Below are 25239 nucleotides of genomic sequence, written 5' to 3'. Positions count from 1 at the left end.
AACTCGAGAATATGTGGACCGATTTGGCTAATTTTGATGTTGAATTATTTGTGGAAGTTAAGGGAAGTTTTATACGGTTTTATATTGTCATTTTATTAGCGACCAAAATTTTTACAGCTATATGTATAAAATGCTCTTTTTACAGTGTTTGTTGCCATACTCCTCCGAAACGACTTGACCGATTTTTATGAAAGTTTGCAAGTGTACTCGACCGGACCGTGAGTAGGTCGTTGTCTATATTTCATACCCGTGCGTCTTAAGGAGGCTTGCCACCCTTATATTTATTTCTATTTTTTCAGACAAACTCTTTTTTTTAATTGCATATGATGTGGAAAGTAAAGATACATACAACCCTAAATTTTCACTTTTCTATCACTAACCGTTATTTTTTAATGGCCATTTAAATATTTTTCATCTATATAAACAAAAGAAAGTCGCGACAGTTACCAACACATAACTCGAGAACGACTGAATAGATTTTTATGACATTTTCCACGTGTATTTGACCGGACCGAGAATAGGTTGTTATGTATTTTTCATATCCGTACGTCGTAACGGGGGCTGCCCCCCTAAAATATTTTTTTATTTTTTTGATCAAACTGTTTTTTCTTAATTTTATGTGATGTGGAAGGCAAAGGTATATACAACCCTAAATTTTCACTTTTCTATCTTCGACCGTTATTTTTTAATAGCCATCTAAAGTTTTGCATCTTATATATAAAAATCTATTGCTGTGCGTTTGTCCCGCTAAAACTCGAGAATGTGTGGACCGATTTGGCTAATTTTGATGTTGAATTATTTGTGGAAGTTAAGGGAAGTTTTATACGGTTTTATATTGTCATTTTATTAGCCACCAAAATTTTTACAGCTATATGTATAAAATGCTCTTTTTACAGTGTTTGTTGACATACTCCTCCGAAACGACTTGACCGATTTTTATGAAAGTTTGCAAGTGTACTCGACCGGACCGTGAGTAGGTCGTTGTCTATATTTCATACCCGTGCGTCTTAAGGGGGCTTGCCACCCTTATATTTATTTCTATTTTTTCAGACAAACTCTTTTTTTTAATTGCATATGATGTGGAAAGTAAAGATAAATACAACCCTAAATTTTCACTTTTCTATCACTAACCGTTATTTTTTAATGGCCATTTAAATATTTTTCATCTATATAAAGAAAAGAAAGTCGTGACAGTTACCAACACATAACTCGAGAACGACTGAATAGATTTTTATGAAATTTTCCACGTGTATTTGACCGGACCGAGAATAGGTTGTTATATATTTTTCATATCCGTACGTCGTAACGGGGGCTGCCCCCCTAGAATATTTTTTTATTTTTTTGATCAAACTGTTTTTTCTTAATTTTATGTGATGTGGAAGGCAAAGTAAATACAACCCTAAATTTTCACTTTTCTATCTTCGACCGTTATTTTTTAATAGCCATCTAAAATTTTGCATCTTATATATAAAAATCTATTGCTGTGCGTTAGTCTCGCTAAAACTCGAGAATATGTGGACCGATTTGGCTAATTTTGATGTTGAATTATTTGTGGAAGTTCATGGAAGGTTTATACGGTTTTATATTGTCATTTTATTAGCCACCAAAATTTTTACAGCTATATGTATAAAATGCTCTTTTTACAGTGTTTGTTGCCATACTCCTCCGAAACGAATTGACCGATTTTTATGAAAGTTTGCAAGTGTACTCGACCGGACCGTGAGTAGGTCGTTGTCTATATTTCATACCCGTGCGTCTTAAGGGGGCTTGCCACCCTTATATTTATTTCTATTTTTTCAGACAAACTCTTTTTTTTTAATTGCATATGATGTGGAAAGTAAAGATACATACAACCCTAAATTTTCACTTTTCTATCACTAACCGTTATTTTTTAATGGCCATTTAAATATTTTTCATCTATATAAACAAAAGAAAGTCGTGACAGTTACCAACACATAACTCGAGAAGGACTGAATAGATTTTTATGAAATTTTCCGCGTGTATTTGACCGGACCGAGAATAGGTTGTTATGTATTTTTCATATCCGTACGTCGTAACGGGGGCTGCCCCCTAGAATATTTTTTTATTTTTTTGATCAAACTGTTTTTTCTTAATTTTATGTGATGTGGAAGGCAAAGGTAAATACAACCCTAAATTTTCACTTTTCTATCTTCGACCGTTATTTTTTAATAGCCATCTAAAGTTTTGCATCTTATATATAAAAATCTATTGCTGTGCGTTAGTCTCGCTAAAACTCGAGAATATGTGGACCGATTTGGCTAATTTTGATGTTGAATTATTTGTGGAAGTTCATGGAAGGTTTATAAGGTTTTATATTGTCATTTTATTAGCCACCAAAATTTTTACAGCTATATGTATAAAATGCTCTTTTTACAGTGTTTGTTGCCATACTCCTCCGAAACGACTTGACCGATTTTTATGAAAGTTTGCAAGTGTACTCGACCGGACCGTGAGTAGGTCGTTGTCTATATTTCATACCCGTGCGTCTTAAGGGGGCTTGCCACCCTTATATTTATTTCTATTTTTTCAGACAAACTCTTTTTTTTTTAATTGCATACCTATGATGTGGAAAGTAAAGATACATACAACCCTAAATTTTCACTTTTCTATCACTAACCGTTATTTTTTAATGGCCATTTAAATATTTTTCATCTATATAAACAAAAGAAAGTCGTGACAGTTACCAACACATAACTCGAGAACGACTGAATAGATTTTTATGAAATTTTCCACGTGTATTTGACCGGACCGAGAATAGGTTGTTATGTATTTTTCATATCCGTACGTCGTAACGGGGGCTGCCCCCCTAAAATATTTTTTTATTTTTTTGATCAAACTGTTTTTTCTTAATTTTATGTGATGTGGAAGGCAAAGGTAAATACAACCCTAAATTTTCACTTTTCTATCTTCGACCGTTATTTTTTAATAGCCATCTAAAATTTTGCATCTTATATATAAAAATCTATTGCTGTGCGTTTGTCTCGCTAAAACTCGGGAATGTGTGGACCGATTTGGCTAATTTTGATGTTGAATTATTTGTGGAAGTTCAGGGAAGGTTTATACGGTTTTATATTGTCATTTTAGTAGCCACCAAAATTTTTACAGCTATATGTATAAAATGCTCTTTTTACAGTGTTTGTTGCCATACTCCTCCGAAACGACTTGACCGATTTTTATGAAAGTCTGCAAGTGTACTTGACCGGACCGTGAGTATGTCGTTGTCTATATTTCATACCCGTGCGTCTTAAGGGGGCTTGCCACCCTTATATTTATTTCTATTTTTTCAGACAAACTCTTTTTTTTTAATTGCATATGATGTGGAACGTAAAGATACATAAAACCCTAAATTTTCACTTTTCTATCACTAACCGTTATTTTTTAATGGCCATTTAAATATTTTACATCTATATAAACAAAAGAAGGTCGTGACAGTTACCAACACATAACTCGAGAAGGACTGAATAGATTTTTATGAAATTTTCCGCGTGTATTTGACCGGACCGAGAAAAGGTTGTTGTGTATTTTTCATATCCGTACGTCGTAACGGGGGCTGCCCCCCTAGAATATTTTTTTATTTTTTTGATCAAACTGTTTTTTCTTAATTTTATGTGATGTGGAAGGCAAAGGTAAATACAACCCTAAATTTTCATTTTCTATCTTCGACCGTTATTTTTTAATAGCCATCTAAAGTTTTGCATCTTATATATAAAAATCTATTGCTGTGCGTTAGTCTCGCTAAAACTCGAGGATATGTGGACCGATTTGGCTAATTTTGATGTTGAATTATTTGTGGAAGTTCAGGGAAGGTTTATACGGTTTTATATTGTCATTTTATTAGCGACCAAAATTTTTACAGCTATATGTATAAAATGCTCTTTTTACAGTGTTTGTTGCCATACTCCTCCGAAACGACTTGACCGATTTTTATGAAAGTTTGCAAGTGTACTCGACCGGACCGTGAGTAGGTCGTTGTCTATATTTCATACCCGTGCGTCTTAAGGAGGCTTGCCACCCTTATATTTATTTCTATTTTTTCAGACAAACTCTTTTTTTTAATTGCATATGATGTGGAAAGTAAAGATACATACAACCCTAAATTTTCACTTTTCTATCACTAACCGTTATTTTTTAATGGCCATTTAAATATTTTTCATCTATATAAACAAAAGAAAGTCGTGACAGTTACCAACACATAACTCGAGAACGACTGAATAGATTTTTATGACATTTTCTACGTGTATTTGACCGGACCGAGAATAGGTTGTTATGTATTTTTCATATCCGTACGTCGTAACGGGGGCTGCCCCCCTAAAATATTTTTTTATTTTTTTGATCAAACTGTTTTTTCTTAATTTTATGTGATGTGGAAGGCAAAGGTAAATACAACCCTAAATTTTCACTTTTCTATCTTCGACCGTTATTTTTTAATAGCCATCTAAAGTTTTGCATCTTATATATAAAAATCTATTGCTGTGCGTTTGTCCCGCTAAAACTCGAGAATGTGTGGACCGATTTGGCTAATTTTGATGTTGAATTATTTGTGGAAGTTCAGGGAAGGTTTATACGGTTTTATATTGTCATTTTATTAGCCACCAAAATTTTTACAGCTATATGTATAAAATGCTCTTTTTACAGTGTTTGTTGACATACTCCTCCGAAACGACTTGACCGATTTTTATGAAAGTTTGCAAGTGTACTCGACCGGACCGTGAGTAGGTCGTTGTCTATATTTCATACCCGTGCGTCTTAAGGGGGCTTGCCACCCTTATATTTATTTCTATTTTTTCAGACAAACTTTTTTTTTAATTGCATATGATGTGGAAAGTAAAGATACATACAACCCTAAATTTTCACTTTTCTATCACTAACCGTTATTTTTTAATGGCCATTTAAATATTTTTCATCTATATAAACAAAAGAAAGTCGTGACAGTTACCAACACATAACTCGAGAACGACTGAATAAATTTTTATGAAATTTTCCACGTGTATTTGACCGGACCGAGAATAGGTTGTTATGTATTTATCATATCCGTACGTCGTAACGGGGGCTGCCCCCCTAAAATATTTTTTTATTTTTTTGATCAAACTGTTTTTTCTTAATTTTATGTGATGTGGAAGGCAAAGGTAAATACAACCCTAAATTTTCACTTTTCTATCTTCGACCGTTATTTTTTAATAGCCATCTAAATTTTTGCATCTTATATATAAAAATCTATTGCTGTGCGTTTGTCTCGCTAAAACTCGAGAATGTGTGAACCGATTTGGCTAATTTTGATGTTGAATTATTTGTGGAAGTTCAGGGAAGGTTTATACGGTATTATATTGTCATTTTAGTAGCCACCAAAATTTTTTCAGCTATATGTATAAAATGCTCTTTTTACAGTGTTTGTTGCCATACTCCTCCGAAACGACTTGACCGATTTTTATGAAAGTTTGCAAGTGTACTCGACCGGACCGTGAGTAGGTCGTTGTCTATATTTCATACCCGTGCGTCTTAAGGGGGCTTGCCACCCTTATATTTATTTCTATTTTTTCAGACAAACTCTTTTTTTTTAATTGCATATGATGTGGAACGTAAAGATACATAAAACCCTATATTTTCACTTTTCTATCACTAACCGTTATTTTTTAATGGCCATTTAAATATTTTACATCTATATAAACAAAAGAAGGTCGTGACAGTTACCAACACATAACTCGAGAAGGACTGAATAGATTTTTATGAAATTTTCCGCGTGTATTTGACCGGACCGAGAAAAGGTTGTTTTGTATTTTTCATATCCGTACGTCGTAACGGGGGCTGCCCCCCTAGAATATTTTTTTATTTTTTTGATCAAACTGTTTTTTCTTAATTTTATGTGATGTGGAAGGCAAAGGTAAATACAACCCTAAATTTTCATTTTCTATCTTCGACCGTTATTTTTTAATAGCCATCTAAAGTTTTGCATCTTATATATAAAAATCTATTGCTGTGCGTTAGTCTCGCTAAAACTCGAGGATATGTGGACCGATTTGGCTAATTTTGATGTTGAATTATTTGTGGAAGTTCAGGGAAGGTTTATACGGTTTTATATTGTCATTTTATTAGCGACCAAAATTTTTACAGCTATATGTATAAAATGCTCTTTTTACAGTGTTTGTTGCCATACTCCTCCGAAACGACTTGACCGATTTTTATGAAAGTTTGCAAGTGTACTCGACCGGACCGTGAGTAGGTCGTTGTCTATATTTCATACCCGTGCGTCTTAAGGAGGCTTGCCACCCTTATATTTATTTCTATTTTTTCAGACAAACTCTTTTTCTTAATTGCATATGATGTGGAAAGTAAAGATACATACAACCCTAAATTTTCACTTTTCTATCACTAACCGTTATTTTTTAATGGCCATTTAAATATTTTTCATCTATATAAACAAAAGAAAGTCGTGACAGTTACCAACACATAACTCGAGAACGACTGAATAGATTTTTATGACATTTTCCACGTGTATTTGACCGGACCGAGAATAGGTTGTTATGTATTTTTCATATCCGTACGTCGTAACGGGGGCTGCCCCCCTAAAATATTTTTTTATTTTTTTGATCAAACTGTTTTTTCTTAATTTTATGTGATGTGGAAGGCAAAGGTAAATACAACCCTAAATTTTCACTTTTCTATCTTCGACCGTTATTTTTTAATAGCCATATAAAGTTTTGCATCTTATATATAAAAATCTATTGCTGTGCGTTTGTCCCGCTAAAACTCGAGAATGTGTGGGCCGATTTGGCTAATTTTGATGTTGAATTATTTGTGGAAGTTCAGGGAAGGTTTATACGGTTTTATATTGTCATTTTATTAGCCACCAAAATTTTTACAGCTATATGTATAAAATGCTCTTTTTACAGTGTTTGTTGACATACTCCTCCGAAACGACTTGACCGATTTTTATGAAAGTTTGCAAGTGTACTCGACCGGACCGTGAGTAGGTCGTTGTCTATATTTCATACCCGTGCGTCTTAAGGGGGCTTGCCACCCTTATATTTATTTCTATTTTTTCAGACAAACTTTTTTTTTAATTGCATATGATGTGGAAAGTAAAGATACATACAACCCTAAATTTTCACTTTTCTATCACTAACCGTTATTTTTTAATGGCCATTTAAATATTTTTCATCTATATAAACAAAAGAAAGTCGTGACAGTTACCAACACATAACTCGAGAACGACTGAATAGATTTTTATGAAATTTTCCACGTGTATTTGACCGGACCGAGAATAGGTTGTTATGTATTTATCATATCCGTACGTCGTAACGGGGGCTGCCCCCCTAAAATATTTTTTTATTTTTTTGATCAAACTGTTTTTTCTTAATTTTATGTGATGTGGAAGGCAAAGGTAAATACAACCCTAAATTTTCACTTTTCTATCTTCGACCGTTATTTTTTAATAGCCATCTAAATTTTTGCATCTTATATATAAAAATCTATTGCTGTGCGTTTGTCTCGCTAAAACTCGAGAATGTGTGAACCGATTTGGCTAATTTTGATGTTGAATTATTTGTGGAAGTTCAGGGAAGGTTTATACGGTATTATATTGTCATTTTAGTAGCCACCAAAATTTTTTCAGCTATATGTATAAAATGCTCTTTTTACAGTGTTTGTTGCCATACTCCTCCGAAACGACTTGACCGATTTTTATGAAAGTTTGCAAGTGTACTCGACCGGACCGTGAGTAGGTCGTTGTCTATATTTCATACCCGTGCGTCTTAAGGGGGCTTGCCACCCTTATATTTATTTCTATTTTTTCAGACAAACTCTTTTTTTTTAATTGCATATGATGTGGAACGTAAAGATACATAAAACCCTATATTTTCACTTTTCTATTACTAACCGTTATTTTTTAATGGCCATTTAAATATTTTACATCTATATAAACAAAAGAAGGTCGTGACAGTTACCAACACATAACTCGAGAAGGACTGAATAGATTTTTATGAAATTTTCCGCGTGTATTTGACCGGACCGAGAATAGGCTGTTATGTATTTTTCATATCCGTACGTCGTAACGGGGGCTGCCCCCCTAGAATATTTTTTTATTTTTTTGATCAAACTGTTTTTTCTTAATTTTATGTGATGTGGAAGGCAAAGGTAAATACAACCCTAAATTTTCATTTTTCTATCTTCGACCGTTATTTTTTAATAGCCATCTAAAGTTTTGCATCTTATATATAAAAATCTATTGCTGTGCGTTAGTCTCGCTAAAACTCGAGAATATGTGGACCGATTTGGCTAATTTTGATGTTGAATTATTTGTGGAAGTTCATGGAAGGTTTATACGGTTTTATATTGTCATTTTATTAGCCACCAAATTTTTGCAGCTATATGTATAAAATGCTCTTTTTACAGTGTTTGTTGCCATACTCCTCCGAAACGACTTGACCGATTTTTATGAAAGTTTGCAACTGTACTCGACCGGACCGTGAGTAGGTCGTTGTCTATATTTCATACCCGTGCGTCTTAAGGGGGCTTGCCACCCTTATATTTATTTCTATTTTTTCAGACAAACTCTTTTTTTTTAATTGCATATGATGTGGAACGTAAAGATACATAAAACACTAAATTTTCACTTTTCTATCACTAACCGTTATTTTTTAATGGCCATTTAAATATTTTACATCTATATAAACAAAAGAAGGTCGTGACAGTTACCAACACATAACTCGAGAAGGACTGAATAGATTTTTATGAAATTTTCCGCGTGTATTTGACCGGACCGAGAATAGGTTGTTGTGTATTTTTCATATCCGTACGTCGTAACAGGGGCTGCCCCACTAGAATATTTTTTTATTTTTTTGATCAAACTGTTTTTTCTTAATTTTATGTGATGTGAAAGGCAAAGGTAAATACAACCCTAAATTTTCACTTTTCTATCTTCGACCGTTATTTTTTAATAGCCATCTAAAATTTTGCATCTTATATATAAAAATCTATTGCTGTGCGTTAGTCTCGCTAAAACTCGAGAATATGTGGACCGATTTGGCTAATTTTGATGTTGAATTATTTGTGGAAGTTAAGGAAAGTTTTATACGGTTTTATATTGTCATTTTATTAGCGACCAAAATTTTTACAGCTATATGTATAAAATGCTCTTTTTACAGTGTTTGTTGCCATACTCCTCCGAAACGACTTGACCGATTTTTATGAAAGTTTGCAAGTGTACTCGACCGGACCGTGAGTAGGTCGTTGTCTATATTTCATACCCGTGCGTCTTAAGGAGGCTTGCCACCCTTATATTTATTTCTATTTTTTCAGACAAACTCTTTTTTTTAATTGCATATGATGTGGAAAGTAAAGATACATACAACCCTAAATTTTCACTTTTCTATCACTAACCGTTATTTTTTAATGGCCATTTAAATATTTTTCATCTATATAAACAAAAGAAAGTCGCGACAGTTACCAACACATAACTCGAGAACGACTGAATAGATTTTTATGACATTTTCCACGTGTATTTGACCGGACCGAGAATAGGTTGTTATGTATTTTTCATATCCGTACGTCGTAACGGGGGCTGCCCCCCTAAAATATTTTTTTATTTTTTTGATCAAACTGTTTTTTCTTAATTTTATGTGATGTGGAAGGCAAAGGTATATACAACCCTAAATTTTCACTTTTCTATCTTCGACCGTTATTTTTTAATAGCCATCTAAAGTTTTGCATCTTATATATAAAAATCTATTGCTGTGCGTTTGTCCCGCTAAAACTCGAGAATGTGTGGACCGATTTGGCTAATTTTGATGTTGAATTATTTGTGGAAGTTAAGGGAAGTTTTATACGGTTTTATATTGTCATTTTATTAGCCACCAAAATTTTTACAGCTATATGTATAAAATGCTCTTTTTACAGTGTTTGTTGACATACTCCTCCGAAACGACTTGACCGATTTTTATGAAAGTTTGCAAGTGTACTCGACCGGACCGTGAGTAGGTCGTTGTCTATATTTCATACCCGTGCATCTTAAGGGGGCTTGCCACCCTTATATTTATTTCTATTTTTTCAGACAAACTCTTTTTTTTAATTGCATATGATGTGGAAAGTAAAGATAAATACAACCCTAAATTTTCACTTTTCTATCACTAACCGTTATTTTTTAATGGCCATTTAAATATTTTTCATCTATATAAAGAAAAGAAAGTCGTGACAGTTACCAACACATAACTCGAGAACGACTGAATAGATTTTTATGAAATTTTCCACGTGTATTTGACCGGACCGAGAATAGGCTGTTAGGTATTTTTCATATCCGTACGTCATAACGGGGGCTGCCCCCCTAAAATATTTTTTTATTTTTTTGATCAAACTGTTTTTTCTTAATTTTATGTGATGTGGAAGGCAAAGGTAAATACAACCCTAAATTTTCACTTTTCTATCTTCGACCGTTATTTTTTAATAGCCATCTAAAGTTTTGCATCTTATATATAAAAATCTATTGCTGTGCGTTTGTCTCGCTAAAACTCGAGAATGTGTGGACCGATTTGGCTAATTTTGATGTTGAATTATTTGTGGAAGTTCAGGGAAGGTTTATACGGTTTTATATTGTCATTTTAGTAGCCACCAAAATTTTTACAGCTATATGTATAAAATGCTCGTTTTACAGTGTTTGTTGCCATACTCCTCCGAAACGACTTGACCGATTTTTATGAAAGTTTGCAAATGTACTCGACCGGACCGTGAGTAGGTCGTTGTCTATATTTCATACCCGTGCGTCTTAAGGGGGCTTGCCACCCTTATATTTATTTCTATTTTTTCAGACAAACTCTTTTTTTTTAATTGCATATGATGTGGAAAGTAAAGATACATACAACCCTAAATTTTCACTTTTCTATCACTAACCGTTATTTTTTAATGGCCATTTAAATATTTTTCATCTATATAAACAAAAGAAAGTCGTGACAGTTACCAACACATAACTCGAGAACGACTGAATAGATTTTTATGAAATTTTCCACGTGTATTTGACCGGACCGAGAATAGGTTGTTATGTATTTTTCATATCCGTACGTCGTAACGGGGGCTGCCCCCCTAAAATATTTTTTTATTTTTTGATCAAACTGTTTTTTCTTAATTTTATGTGATGTGGAAGGCAAAGGTAAATACAACCCTAAATTTTCACTTTTCTATCTTCGACCGTTATTTTTAATAGCCATCTAAAATTTTGCATCTTATATATAAAAATCTATTGCTGTGCGTTTGTCTCGCTAAAACTCGAGAATGTGTGGACCGATTTGGCTAATTTTGATGTTGAATTATTTGTGGTAGTTCAGGGAAGGTTTATACGGTTTTATATTGTCATTTTAGTAGCCACCAAAATTTTTACAGCTATATATATAAAATGCTCTTTTTACAGTGTTTGTTGCCATACTCCTCCGAAACGACTTGACCGATTTTTATGAAACTTTGCAAGTGTACTCGACCGGACCGTGAGTAGGTCGTTGTCTATATTTCATACCCGTGCGTCTTAAGGGGGCTTGCCACCCTTATATTTATTTCTATTTTTTCAGTCAAACTCTTTTTTTTTAATTGCATATGATGTGGAACGTAAAGATACATAAAACCCTATATTTTCACTTTTCTATCACTAACCGTTATTTTTTAATGGCCATTTAAATATTTTACATCTATATAAACAAAAGAAGGTCGTGACAGTTACCAACACATAACTCGAGAAGGACTGAATAGATTTTTATGAAATTTTCCCCGTGTATTTGACCGGACCGAGAATAGGTTGTTATGTATTTTTCATATCCGTACGTCGTAACGGGGGCTGCCCCCCTAGAATATTTTTTTATTTTTTTGATCAAACTGTTTTTTCTTAATTTTATGTGATGTGGAAGGCAAAGGTAAATACAACCTTAAATTTTCACTTTTCTATCTTCGACCGTTATTTTTTAATAGCCATCTAAAATTTTGCATCTTATATATAAAAATCTAGTGCTGTGCGTTAGTCTCGCTAAAACTCGAGAATATGTGGACCGATTTGGCTAATTTTGATGTTGAATTATTTGTGGAAGTTCATGGAAGGTTTATACGGTTTTATATTGTCATTTTAGTAGCCACCAAAATTTTTACAGCTATATGTATAAAATGCTCTTTTTACAGTGTTTGTTGCCATACTCCTCCGAAACGACTTGACCGATTTTTATGAAAGTTTGCAAGTGTACTCGACCGGACCGTGAGTAGGTCGTTGTCTATATTTCATACCCGTGCGTCTTAAGGGGGCTTGCCACCCTTATATTTATTTCTATTTTTTCAGACAAACTCTTTTTTTTTAATTGCATATGATGTGGAACGTAAAGATACATAAAACACTAAATTTTCACTTTTCTATCACTAACCGTTATTTTTTAATGGCCATTTAAATATTTTACATCTATATAAACAAAAGAAGGTCGTGACAGTTACCAACACATAACTCGAGAAGGACTGAATAGATTTTTATGAAATTTTCCGCGTGTATTTGACCGGACCGAGAATAGGTTGTTGTGTATTTTTCATATCCGTACGTCGTAACAGGGGCTGCCCCACTAGAATATTTTTTTATTTTTTTGATCAAACTGTTTTTTCTTAATTTTATGTGATGTGAAAGGCAAAGGTAAATACAACCCTAAATTTTCACTTTTCTATCTTCGACCGTTATTTTTTAATAGCCATCTAAAATTTTGCATCTTATATATAAAAATCTATTGCTGTGCGTTAGTCTCGCTAAAACTCGAGAATATGTGGACCGATTTGGCTAATTTTGATGTTGAATTATTTGTGGAAGTTAAGGGAAGTTTTATACGGTTTTATATTGTCATTTTATTAGCGACCAAAATTTTTACAGCTATATGTATAAAATGCTCTTTTTACAGTGTTTGTTGCCATACTCCTCCGAAACGACTTGACCGATTTTTATGAAAGTTTGCAAGTGTACTCGACCGGACCGTGAGTAGGTCGTTGTCTATATTTCATACCCGTGCGTCTTAAGGAGGCTTGCCACCCTTATATTTATTTCTATTTTTTCAGACAAACTCTTTTTTTTAATTGCATATGATGTGGAAAGTAAAGATACATACAACCCTAAATTTTCACTTTTCTATCACTAACCGTTATTTTTTAATGGCCATTTAAATATTTTTCATCTATATAAACAAAAGAAAGTCGCGACAGTTACCAACACATAACTCGAGAACGACTGAATAGATTTTTATGACATTTTCCACGTGTATTTGACCGGACCGAGAATAGGTTGTTATGTATTTTTCATATCCGTACGTCGTAACGGGGGCTGCCCCCCTAAAATATTTTTTTATTTTTTTGATCAAACTGTTTTTTCTTAATTTTATGTGATGTGGAAGGCAAAGGTAAATACAACCCTAAATTTTCACTTTTCTATCTTCGACCGTTATTTTTTAATAGCCATCTAAAGTTTTGCATCTTATATATAAAAATCTATTGCTGTGCGTTTGTCTCGCTAAAACTCGAGAATGTGTGGACCGATTTGGCTAATTTTGATGCTGAATTATTTGTGGAAGTTCAGGGAAGGTTTATACGGTTTTATATTGTCATTTTAGTAGCCACCAAAATTTTTACAGCTATATGTATAAAATGCTCGTTTTACAGTGTTTGTTGCCATACTCCTCCGAAACGACTTGACCGATTTTTATGAAAGTTTGCAAATGTACTCGACCGGACCGTGAGTAGGTCGTTGTCTATATTTCATACCCGTGCGTCTTAAGGGGGCTTGCCACCCTTATATTTATTTCTATTTTTTCAGACAAACTCTTTTTTTTTAATTGCATATGATGTGGAAAGTAAAGATACATACAACCCTAAATTTTCACTTTTCTATCACTAACCGTTATTTTTTAATGGCCATTTAAATATTTTTCATCTATATAAACAAAAGAAAGTCGTGACAGTTACCAACACATAACTCGAGAACGACTGAATAGATTTTTATGAAATTTTCCACGTGTATTTGACCGGACCGAGAATAGGTTGTTATGTATTTTTCATATCCGTACGTCGTAACGGGGGCTGCCCCCCTAAAATATTTTTTTATTTTTTTGATCAAACTGTTTTTTCTTAATTTTATGTGATGTGGAAGGCAAAGGTAAATACAACCCTAAATTTTCACTTTTCTATCTTCGACCGTTATTTTTAATAGCCATCTAAAATTTTGCATCTTATATATAAAAATCTATTGCTGTGCGTTTGTCTCGCTAAAACTCGAGAATGTGTGGACCGATTTGGCTAATTTTGATGTTGACTTATTTGTGGTAGTTCAGGGAAGGTTTATACGGTTTTATATTGTCATTTTAGTAGCCACCAAAATTTTTACAGCTATATATATAAAATGCTCTTTTTACAGTGTTTGTTGCCATACTCCTCCGAAACGACTTGACCGATTTTTATGAAACTTTGCAAGTGTACTCGACCGGACCGTGAGTAGGTCGTTGTCTATATTTCATACCCGTGCGTCTTAAGGGGGCTTGCCACCCTTATATTTATTTCTATTTTTTCAGTCAAACTCTTTTTTTTTAATTGCATATGATGTGGAACGTAAAGATACATAAAACCCTATATTTTCACTTTTCTATCACTAACCGTTATTTTTTAATGGCCATTTAAATATTTTACATCTATATAAACAAAAGAAGGTCGTGACAGTTACCAACACATAACTCGAGAAGGACTGAATAGATTTTTATGAAATTTTCCCCGTGTATTTGACCGGACCGAGAATAGGTTGTTATGTATTTTTCATATCCGTACGTCGTAACGGGGGCTGCCCCCCTAGAATATTTTTTTATTTTTTTGATCAAACTGTTTTTTCTTAATTTTATGTGATGTGGAAGGCAAAGGTAAATACAACCTTAAATTTTCACTTTTCTATCTTCGACCGTTATTTTTTAATAGCCATCTAAAATTTTGCATCTTATATATAAAAATCTATTGCTGTGCGTTAGTCTCGCTAAAACTCGAGAATATGTGGACCGATTTGGCTAATTTTGATGTTGAATTATTTGTGGAAGTTCATGGAAGGTTTATACGGTTTTATATTGTCATTTTAGTAGCCACCAAAATTTTTACAGCTATATGTATAAAATGCTCTTTTTACAGTGTTTGTTGCCATACTCCTCCGAAACGACTTGACCGATTTTTATGAAAGTTTGCAAGTGTACTCGACCGGACCGTGAGTAGGTCGTTGTCTATATTTCATACCCGTGCGTCTTAAGGGGGCTTGCCACCCTTATATTTATTTCTATTTTTTCAGACAAACTCTTTTTTTTTAATTGCATATGATGTGGAACGTAAAGATACATAAAACACTAAATTTTCACTTTTCTATCACTAACCGTTATTTTTTAATGGCCATTTAAATATTTTACATCTATATAAACAAAAGAAGGTCGTGACAGTTACCAACACATAACTCGAGAAGGACTGAATAGATTTTTATGAAATTTTCCGCGTGTATTTGACCGGACCGAGAATAGGTTGTTGTGTATTTTTCATATCCGTACGTCGTAACAGGGGCTGCCCCACTAGAATATTTTTTTATTTTTTTGATCAAACTGTTTTTTCTTAATTTTATGTGATGTGAAAGGCAAAGGTAAATACAACCCTAAATTTTCACTTTTCTATCTTCGACCGTTATTTTTTAATAGCCATCTAAAATTTTGCATCTTATATATAAAAATCTATTGCTGTGCGTTAGTCTCGCTAAAACTCGAGAATATGTGGACCGATTTGGCTAATTTTGATGTTGAATTATTTGTGGAAGTTAAGGGAAGTTTTATACGGTTTTATATTGTCATTTTATTAGCGACCAAAATTTTTACAGCTATATGTATAAAATGCTCTTTTTACAGTGTTTGTTGCCATACTCCTCCGAAACGACTTGACCGATTTTTATGAAAGTTTGCAAGTGTACTCGACCGGACCGTGAGTAGGTCGTTGTCTATATTTCATACCCGTGCGTCTTAAGGAGGCTTGCCACCCTTATATTTATTTCTATTTTTTCAGACAAACTCTTTTTTTTAATTGCATATGATGTGGAAAGTAAAGATACATACAACCCTAAATTTTCACTTTTCTATCACTAACCGTTATTTTTTAATGGCCATTTAAATATTTTTCATCTATATAAACAAAAGAAAGTCGCGACAGTTACCAACACATAACTCGAGAACGACTGAATAGATTTTTATGACATTTTCCACGTGTATTTGACCGGACCGAGAATAGGTTGTTATGTATTTTTCATATCCGTACGTCGTAACGGGGGCTGCCCCCCTAAAATATTTTTTTATTTTTTTGATCAAACTATTTTTTCTTAATTTTATGTGATGTGGAAGGCAAAGGTATATACAACCCTAAATTTTCACTTTTCTATCTTCGACCGTTATTTTTTAATAGCCATCTAAAGTTTTGCATCTTATATATAAAAATCTATTGCTGTGCGTTTGTCCCGCTAAAACTCGAGAATGTGTGGACCGATTTGGCTAATTTTGATGTTGAATTATTTGTGGAAGTTAAGGGAAGTTTTATACGGTTTTATATTGTCATTTTATTAGCCACCAAAATTTTTACAGCTATATGTATAAAATGCTCTTTTTACAGTGTTTGTTGACATACTCCTCCGAAACGACTTGACCGATTTTTATGAAAGTTTGCAAGTGTACTCGACCGGACCGTGAGTAGGTCGTTGTCTATATTTCATACCCGTGCGTCTTAAGGGGGCTTGCCACCCTTATATTTATTTCTATTTTTTCAGACAAACTCTTTTTTTTAATTGCATATGATGTGGAAAGTAAAGATAAATACAACCCTAAATTTTCACTTTTCTATCACTAACCGTTATTTTTTAATGGCCATTTAAATATTTTTCATCTATATAAAGAAAAGAAAGTCGTGACAGTTACCAACACATAACTCGAGAACGACTGAATAGATTTTTATGAAATTTTCCACGTGTATTTGACCGGACCGAGAATAGGCTGTTAGGTATTTTTCATATCCGTACGTCATAACGGGGGCTGCCCCCCTAAAATATTTTTTTATTTTTTTGATCAAACTGTTTTTTCTTAATTTTATGTGATGTGGAAGGCAAAGGTAAATACAACCCTAAATTTTCACTTTTCTATCTTCGACCGTTATTTTTTAATAGCCATCTAAAGTTTTGCATCTTATATATAAAAATCTATTGCTGTGCGTTTGTCTCGCTAAAACTCGAGAATGTGTGGACCGATTTGGCTAATTTTGATGTTGAATTATTTGTGGAAGTTCAGGGAAGGTTTATACGGTTTTATATTGTCATTTTAGTAGCCACCAAAATTTTTACAGCTATATGTATAAAATGCTCGTTTTACAGTGTTTGTTGCCATACTCCTCCGAAACGACTTGACCGATTTTTATGAAAGTTTGCAAGTGTACTCGACCGGACCGTGAGTAGGTCGTTGTCTATATTTCATACCCGTGCGTCTTAAGGGGGCTTGCCACCCTTATATTTATTTCTATTTTTTCAGACAAACTCTTTTTTTTTAATTGCATATGATGTGGAACGTAAAGATACATAAAACACTAAATTTTCACTTTTCTATCACTAACCGTTATTTTTTAATGGCCATTTAAATATTTTACATCTATATAAACAAAAGAAGGTCGTGACAGTTACCAACACATAACTCGAGAAGGACTGAATAGATTTTTATGAAATTTTCCGCGTGTATTTGACCGGACCGAGAATAGGTTGTTGTGTATTTTTCATATCCGTACGTCGTAACAGGGGCTGCCCCACTAGAATATTTTTTTATTTTTTTGATCAAACTGTTTTTTCTTAATTTTATGTGATGTGAAAGGCAAAGGTAAATACAACCCTAAATTTTCACTTTTCTATCTTCGACCGTTATTTTTTAATAGCCATCTAAAATTTTGCATCTTATATATAAAAATCTATTGCTGTGCGTTAGTCTCGCTAAAACTCGAGAATATGTGGACCGATTTGGCTAATTTTGATGTTGAATTATTTGTGGAAGTTAAGGGAAGTTTTATACGGTTTTATATTGTCATTTTATTAGCGACCAAAATTTTTACAGCTATATGTATAAAATGCTCTTTTTACAGTGTTTGTTGCCATACTCCTCCGAAACGACTTGACCGATTTTTATGAAAGTTTGCAAGTGTACTCGACCGGACCGTGAGTAGGTCGTTGTCTATATTTCATACCCGTGCGTCTTAAGGAGGCTTGCCACCCTTATATTTATTTCTATTTTTTCAGACAAACTCTTTTTTTTAATTGCATATGATGTGGAAAGTAAAGATACATACAACCCTAAATTTTCACTTTTCTATCACTAACCGTTATTTTTTAATGGCCATTTAAATATTTTTCATCTATATAAACAAAAGAAAGTCGCGACAGTTACCAACACATAACTCGAGAACGACTGAATAGATTTTTATGACATTTTCCACGTGTATTTGACCGGACCGAGAATAGGTTGTTATGTATTTTTCATATCCGTACGTCGTAACGGGGGCTGCCCCCCTAAAATATTTTTTTATTTTTTTGATCAAACTATTTTTTCTTAATTTTATGTGATGTGGAAGGCAAAGGTATATACAACCCTAAATTTTCACTTTTCTATCTTCGACCGTTATTTTTTAATAGCCATCTAAAGTTTTGCATCTTATATATAAAAATCTATTGCTGTGCGTTTGTCCCGCTAAAACTCGAGAATGTGTGGACCGATTTGGCTAATTTTGATGTTGAATTATTTGTGGAAGTTAAGGGAAGTTTTATACGGTTTTATATTGTCATTTTATTAGCCACCAAAATTTTTACAGCTATATGTATAAAATGCTCTTTTTACAGTGTTTGTTGACATACTCCTCCGAAACGACTTGACCGATTTTTATGAAAGTTTGCAAGTGTACTCGACCGGACCGTGAGTAGGTCGTTGTCTATATTTCATACCCGTGCGTCTTAAGGGGGCTTGCCACCCTTATATTTATTTCTATTTTTTCAGACAAACTCTTTTTTTTAATTGCATATGATGTGGAAAATAAAGATAAATACAACCCTAAATTTTCACTTTTCTATCACTAACCGTTATTTTTTAATGGCCATTTAAATATTTTTCATCTATATAAAGAAAAGAAAGTCGTGACAGTTACCAACACATAACTCGAGAACGACTGAATAGATTTTTATGAAATTTTCCACGTGTATTTGACCGGACCGAGAATAGGCTGTTAGGTATTTTTCATATCCGTACGTCATAACGGGGGCTGCCCCCCTAAAATATTTTTTTATTTTTTTGATCAAACTGTTTTTTCTTAATTTTATGTGATGTGGAAGGCAAAGGTAAATACAACCCTAAATTTTCACTTTTCTATCTTCGACCGTTATTTTTTAATAGCCATCTAAAGTTTTGCATCTTATATATAAAAATCTATTGCTGTGCGTTTGTCTCGCTAAAACTCGAGAATGTGTGGACCGATTTGGCTAATTTTGATGTTGAATTATTTGTGGAAGTTCAGGGAAGGTTTATACGGTTTTATATTGTCATTTTAGTAGCCACCAAAATTTTTACAGCTATATGTATAAAATGCTCGTTTTACAGTGTTTGTTGCCATACTCCTCCGAAACGACTTGACCGATTTTTATGAAAGTTTGCAAATGTACTCGACCGGACCGTGAGTAGGTCGTTGTCTATATTTCATACCCGTGCGTCTTAAGGGGGCTTGCCACCCTTATATTTATTTCTATTTTTTCAGACAAACTCTTTTTTTTTAATTGCATATGATGTGGAAAGTAAAGATACATACAACCCTAAATTTTCACTTTTCTATCACTAACCGTTATTTTTTAATGGCCATTTAAATATTTTTCATCTATATAAACAAAAGAAAGTCGTGACAGTTACCAACACATAACTCGAGAACGACTGAATAGATTTTTATGAAATTTTCCACGTGTATTTGACCGGACCGAGAATAGGTTGTTATGTATTTTTCATATCCGTACGTCGTAACGGGGGCTGCCCCCCTAAAATATTTTTTTATTTTTTTGATCAAACTGTTTTTTCTTAATTTTATGTGATGTGGAAGGCAAAGGTAAATACAACCCTAAATTTTCACTTTTCTATCTTCGACCGTTATTTTTAATAGCCATCTAAAATTTTGCATCTTATATATAAAAATCTATTGCTGTGCGTTTGTCTCGCTAAAACTCGAGAATGTGTGGACCGATTTGGCTAATTTTGATGTTGAATTATTTGTGGTAGTTCAGGGAAGGTTTATACGGTTTTATATTGTCATTTTAGTAGCCACCAATATTTTTACAGCTATATATATAAAATGCTCTTTTTACAGTGTTTGTTGCCATACTCCTCCGAAACGACTTGACCGATTTTTATGAAACTTTGCAAGTGTACTCGACCGGACCGTGAGTAGGTCGTTGTCTATATTTCATACCCGTGCGTCTTAAGGGGGCTTGCCACCCTTATATTTATTTCTATTTTTTCAGTCAAACTCTTTTTTTTTAATTGCATATGATGTGGAACGTAAAGATACATAAAACCCTATATTTTCACTTTTCTATCACTAACCGTTATTTTTTAATGGCCATTTAAATATTTTACATCTATATAAACAAAAGAAGGTCGTGACAGTTACCAACACATAACTCGAGAAGGACTGAATAGATTTTTATGAAATTTTCCCCGTGTATTTGACCGGACCGAGAATAGGTTGTTATGTATTTTTCATATCCGTACGTCGTAACGGGGGCTGCCCCCCTAGAATATTTTTTTATTTTTTTGATCAAACTGTTTTTTCTTAATTTTATGTGATGTGGAAGGCAAAGGTAAATACAACCTTAAATTTTCACTTTTCTATCTTCGACCGTTATTTTTTAATAGCCATCTAAAATTTTGCATCTTATATATAAAAATCTATTGCTGTGCGTTAGTCTCGCTAAAACTCGAGAATATGTGGACCGATTTGGCTAATTTTGATGTTGAATTATTTGTGGAAGTTCATGGAAGGTTTATACGGTTTTATATTGTCATTTTATTAGCCACCAAAATTTTTACAGCTATATGTATAAAATGCTCTTTTTACAGTGTTTGTTGCCATACTCCTCCGAAACGACTTGACCGATTTTTATGAAAGTTTGCAAGTGTACTCGACCGGACCGGGAGTAGGTTTATGTCTATATTTTATACCTCTACGTCATAAGAGGGTTGCGTGTGACGTCATAACTCTCGCAATAAGGACGTGAAAAATACGAAATTAATTCTGTGTACTCCTTGCTAATTTCGAACAGAACCTTACTAAATTTTTTTTCTAGCTCAATCGGTGTCCAAAACACAATATCTTAAGCCTTAGAAATATTCTGAGGACAGAAGAAGAACGAGCAACAAATTTCATCGAAGAAAAGTGCAACTGTTTAACTTTTCGACTTAATTTGGGCAAAATATGAATTTCTTAATTTTTCGAAACTTTCAAAAAATATCTCTACCGAACTTTTTTGACGAACGGCAAGCAGAAGAAAAGTTCTGAGCACACGAAAAGAGCAAGCAGCAAATTATAAAATTTTATTTAATTTTAATTAATTTTGTTTCATTTTATTAAATTTTAATTATTTTTATTAGATTCTATTATTTTTTTTTAATTTTATTATTTTTTTAAATTTATTTATTATTTTTATTTAAGTTTATTCAGTTTTATTTATTTTTATTAACTTTTATTCAATTTTATGAAATTTTGTTTCATTTTATTTAATGATATTTAATTTTAATTTTATTTTATTTTTCAACACCTATATAGTTGGACAACCCCGAACCCAATTATAAATACAGGGTTGTTTTGAATGTAAATAAAATAAAGCTGTTATATTCTTTATAAGAAAAACAAATTTAAGATTGCAACTATTGCACTGCAAACTTTTTCTAACTAAATTTTATTACTTCAAACATTATGTGTAATTCATTAAAAATAATAATAAAAACTCATTCACATCGAGCATTTTTTGTTTATTAATTACGAATTCCTTTTGTTTATTTTAAGTTTATTGTTTACAAATGTTTGTTCTTATCTATTGAGGCAGTACGAAGTCTGCCGGGTCAGCTAGTTATGTCTAAATAAGCTACAATACCAAGAGTAAAATGAATATGCCTTAATATTTTCAAATTTTATTAAGTGTGCGGTGAAAATGACAGGATCTCTTTGTTGACGGTGATTGTCATTTGTTTTAAATAGTCTACATTACTCTCAAAAATACTAACTGTTATTTGATTTTTAACGTATTAAATCATTTCGTTGTGTTTTCAAACATTATTTCTGTAAACTAATAATATGCCTTATCAATTCAGCAATGAAAAATATATGCGGATATGTTATAATCTGTACGGTTTTTGTGATGGTAACGGCAGAGCGACTAAAAGAGAGTATGAAACTCGGTTTCCCCAACAAAGAATACCAAATTATCGAACTTTTGGAAAGGTATATGATTCTTCCAGAAGACATGGTCAATTTCCAACCGTAAGACTACACGAACGTAATGAAAGACAAAACTTTAATATGGAAAATAATATTCTTAATGTAGTTTAGAATAATCCAAAAGTGAGTACCCGACGAATTAGTAACGCTCTACAAATTCCGCATGCTACTGTCTGGCGCAGACTTAAAAAGAATAATCTCCATCCTTACCATATACAGGAAGTACATAAATTGATACTTACCAGGAAATGAAATACTCAGAATTCACTTCAGTAGGTGGATCATCCGAAATCCAAGGATTGTAAGCAGATGTTTATAAGCAGTCGCCTGACGAAGGACTCGCTTCTTTTTCATCATCGGAAATTGTGTCATCTCCCTTTAAATCTGATATATGCCATTGTCCTAATTTTTGTCCATCACGAGACTTCAATTCATAGACCAATGGCGAAATAACTTTCGTAACGACACAAGGAATGAATTTCGGAGACAACTTAGCTGAAAGATAATTTGCTTTATCAGACTTCACATAATTCTTTTTCCAAACGGAATCTCCAACATGAAATTGAAGAGATCTCCTTCTGAGATCATATCTACCCTTAGACTTTACGGAAGAGTTACGCAAGCGTTTTCTAACATCCTCAAAAACTTTTGGCAACACCTGAATATCATCTAGACGATGTATTTTATCTCCTATAGAAAACATATTATTTGTATTTTCGCCAATGTTTCCATAAAAATCACCACTGACAGGGATTTGTCTTCCAAATGCTAAAAACGCAGGGGTATATCCTGTAACCTCATGTTTCGATAAGCGAATTGCTTGGGCAATCTGTTAGACGGTTTCATCCCACGTACGATGATTTTCATGACAGTAAGAAACGAATAGCGGTAACAATAGACTTGTTTACGCGTTCAGTATGGTTTATTTGGGGAAGGAAATTAGCATTAAAAATTGAAACTAGACAACTAGTGTGGTATGGTCACGTGAAACGAATGAATGAAGATAGATGGCCAAAGAAAGCTTTAAATTACATACCACACCAAAGAAGAAGAAGGGGAAGACCTTCAGTTGCCTGGGAAGAAAATGTACGGCACATCATGAAAGATAGAGCCATCAAAGAAGACGAATGGATGGACAGAAAACGATGGCGGTCGAAATGCGAGAAGCGGCAGAGGCTGTAGGAACCTCGCTGATAGATAGATAGAAATTAGCATTATAGAAGATTTTCTGTACAGAATATTTAATATTTAGACATCAAATCCTTAAAAATCTTAGAAGTGAACTGTTTTCCATTATCACAGAACATAATCTGCGGCACACCAAAGATTAGAAAACATGATTTTCTAAAAACTTAACATTGGATTGAGTGGTAGCCTTGGATAAGGGTTGGACCAAAGTAAATTTCGTAAACCAATCCACTACAACAAAGAGATATGAATTTCCTTTCGGAAAACGAGGATAAGGACCTAGTAAATCACACGAAAGCATTTGAAATGCATGATTAATATTACGATATGAACCCATCAAACCTGCCTGGACTGTGTTACTCGGCTTAGAAGCGGCACACACCTTACACTTCCTAACATAATTGTATATAGTTTTCCTCATCTTGGGCCAGTAATAGAGTTCACTAATTCTAGCTAACGTCTTATAACTCCAAAATGACCAGAAGTAGGTTCGTCGTGGAACTGACATAAAATTTCTTGACGATTTGGAGACGGAACAACAATTTTCCAATTAGAAGACGCAGAGAGAGGATCAAATTTGTTAATGAGATGTTTATAAAGAAGACCATCTTCTACCTTAAAAGTGGGATATTTATCGGGGTTTGTCGTAATATTCTCAACCATCTTACGGTACCAAGAATCAGGTTTTATTAGCGATAAGTCTAACAGATTCAAATCATGTATCCTAGAAAGAGCATCAGCGACTACGGTACCCGTAGCCTTACGATGTACAATAGTAAAATCAAAGGGACTTAAACGAACAATCCATCAAGATAATCTAGCTGACGGATTCTTCATATTATGTAACCAGGTAAGAGAAGAGTGATCAGTAATGACAGTGAAATATCTTCCTTCTAGATAATAACGGAAATGCTCAACACCATAAAGTACTGCAAGTAATTCCTTTTCCGTTGTCGTATATTTTCACTCGCATTTGTTAAACTCCTTACTAGTATATGCGATAGGGTGTTCCAAACCATATTCTGCTTGAAATAGGACACAACCTGTTCCTACATCACTAGCATCACACATCAGAGAGAATGGTTTTGAAAAATCAGGACTACTAAGCACGACAGAAGTAGTTAAAGCTACTTTAATACGATCAAAAGCATCCTGGGCATCAGAATTCCAAACAATACCTTGACCCTTTTTACGATCCTTAAGAAGATGGATACGATCCTTAAGAAGAGTAGGAGCGGCTAAAGATGAATAATCTTTAATAAACCTGCGGTAATAACCTACCAATCCAATAAACCTACGAACTTGAGTCGTAGTTTTCGGTACCGGGAAATCACAAATTACGGAAACCTTCAGGGGATCAGTACGAAGTCCATATCCGTCAACAACATACCCAATATATTTCAATGAGGGACGACAAAATTTACATTTAGCAAAATTAACCGTGAGATTTGCGTATTCTAAACGATCAGCGACCTTACTTAAAATCTCTAT

This window comes from Diabrotica virgifera, chromosome 8 (assembly GCF_917563875.1).
Source record: "Diabrotica virgifera virgifera chromosome 8, PGI_DIABVI_V3a".
NCBI lineage: Eukaryota > Metazoa > Arthropoda > Insecta > Coleoptera > Chrysomelidae > Diabrotica > Diabrotica virgifera.
Note: the sequence above shows the minus strand (reverse complement) of the source record.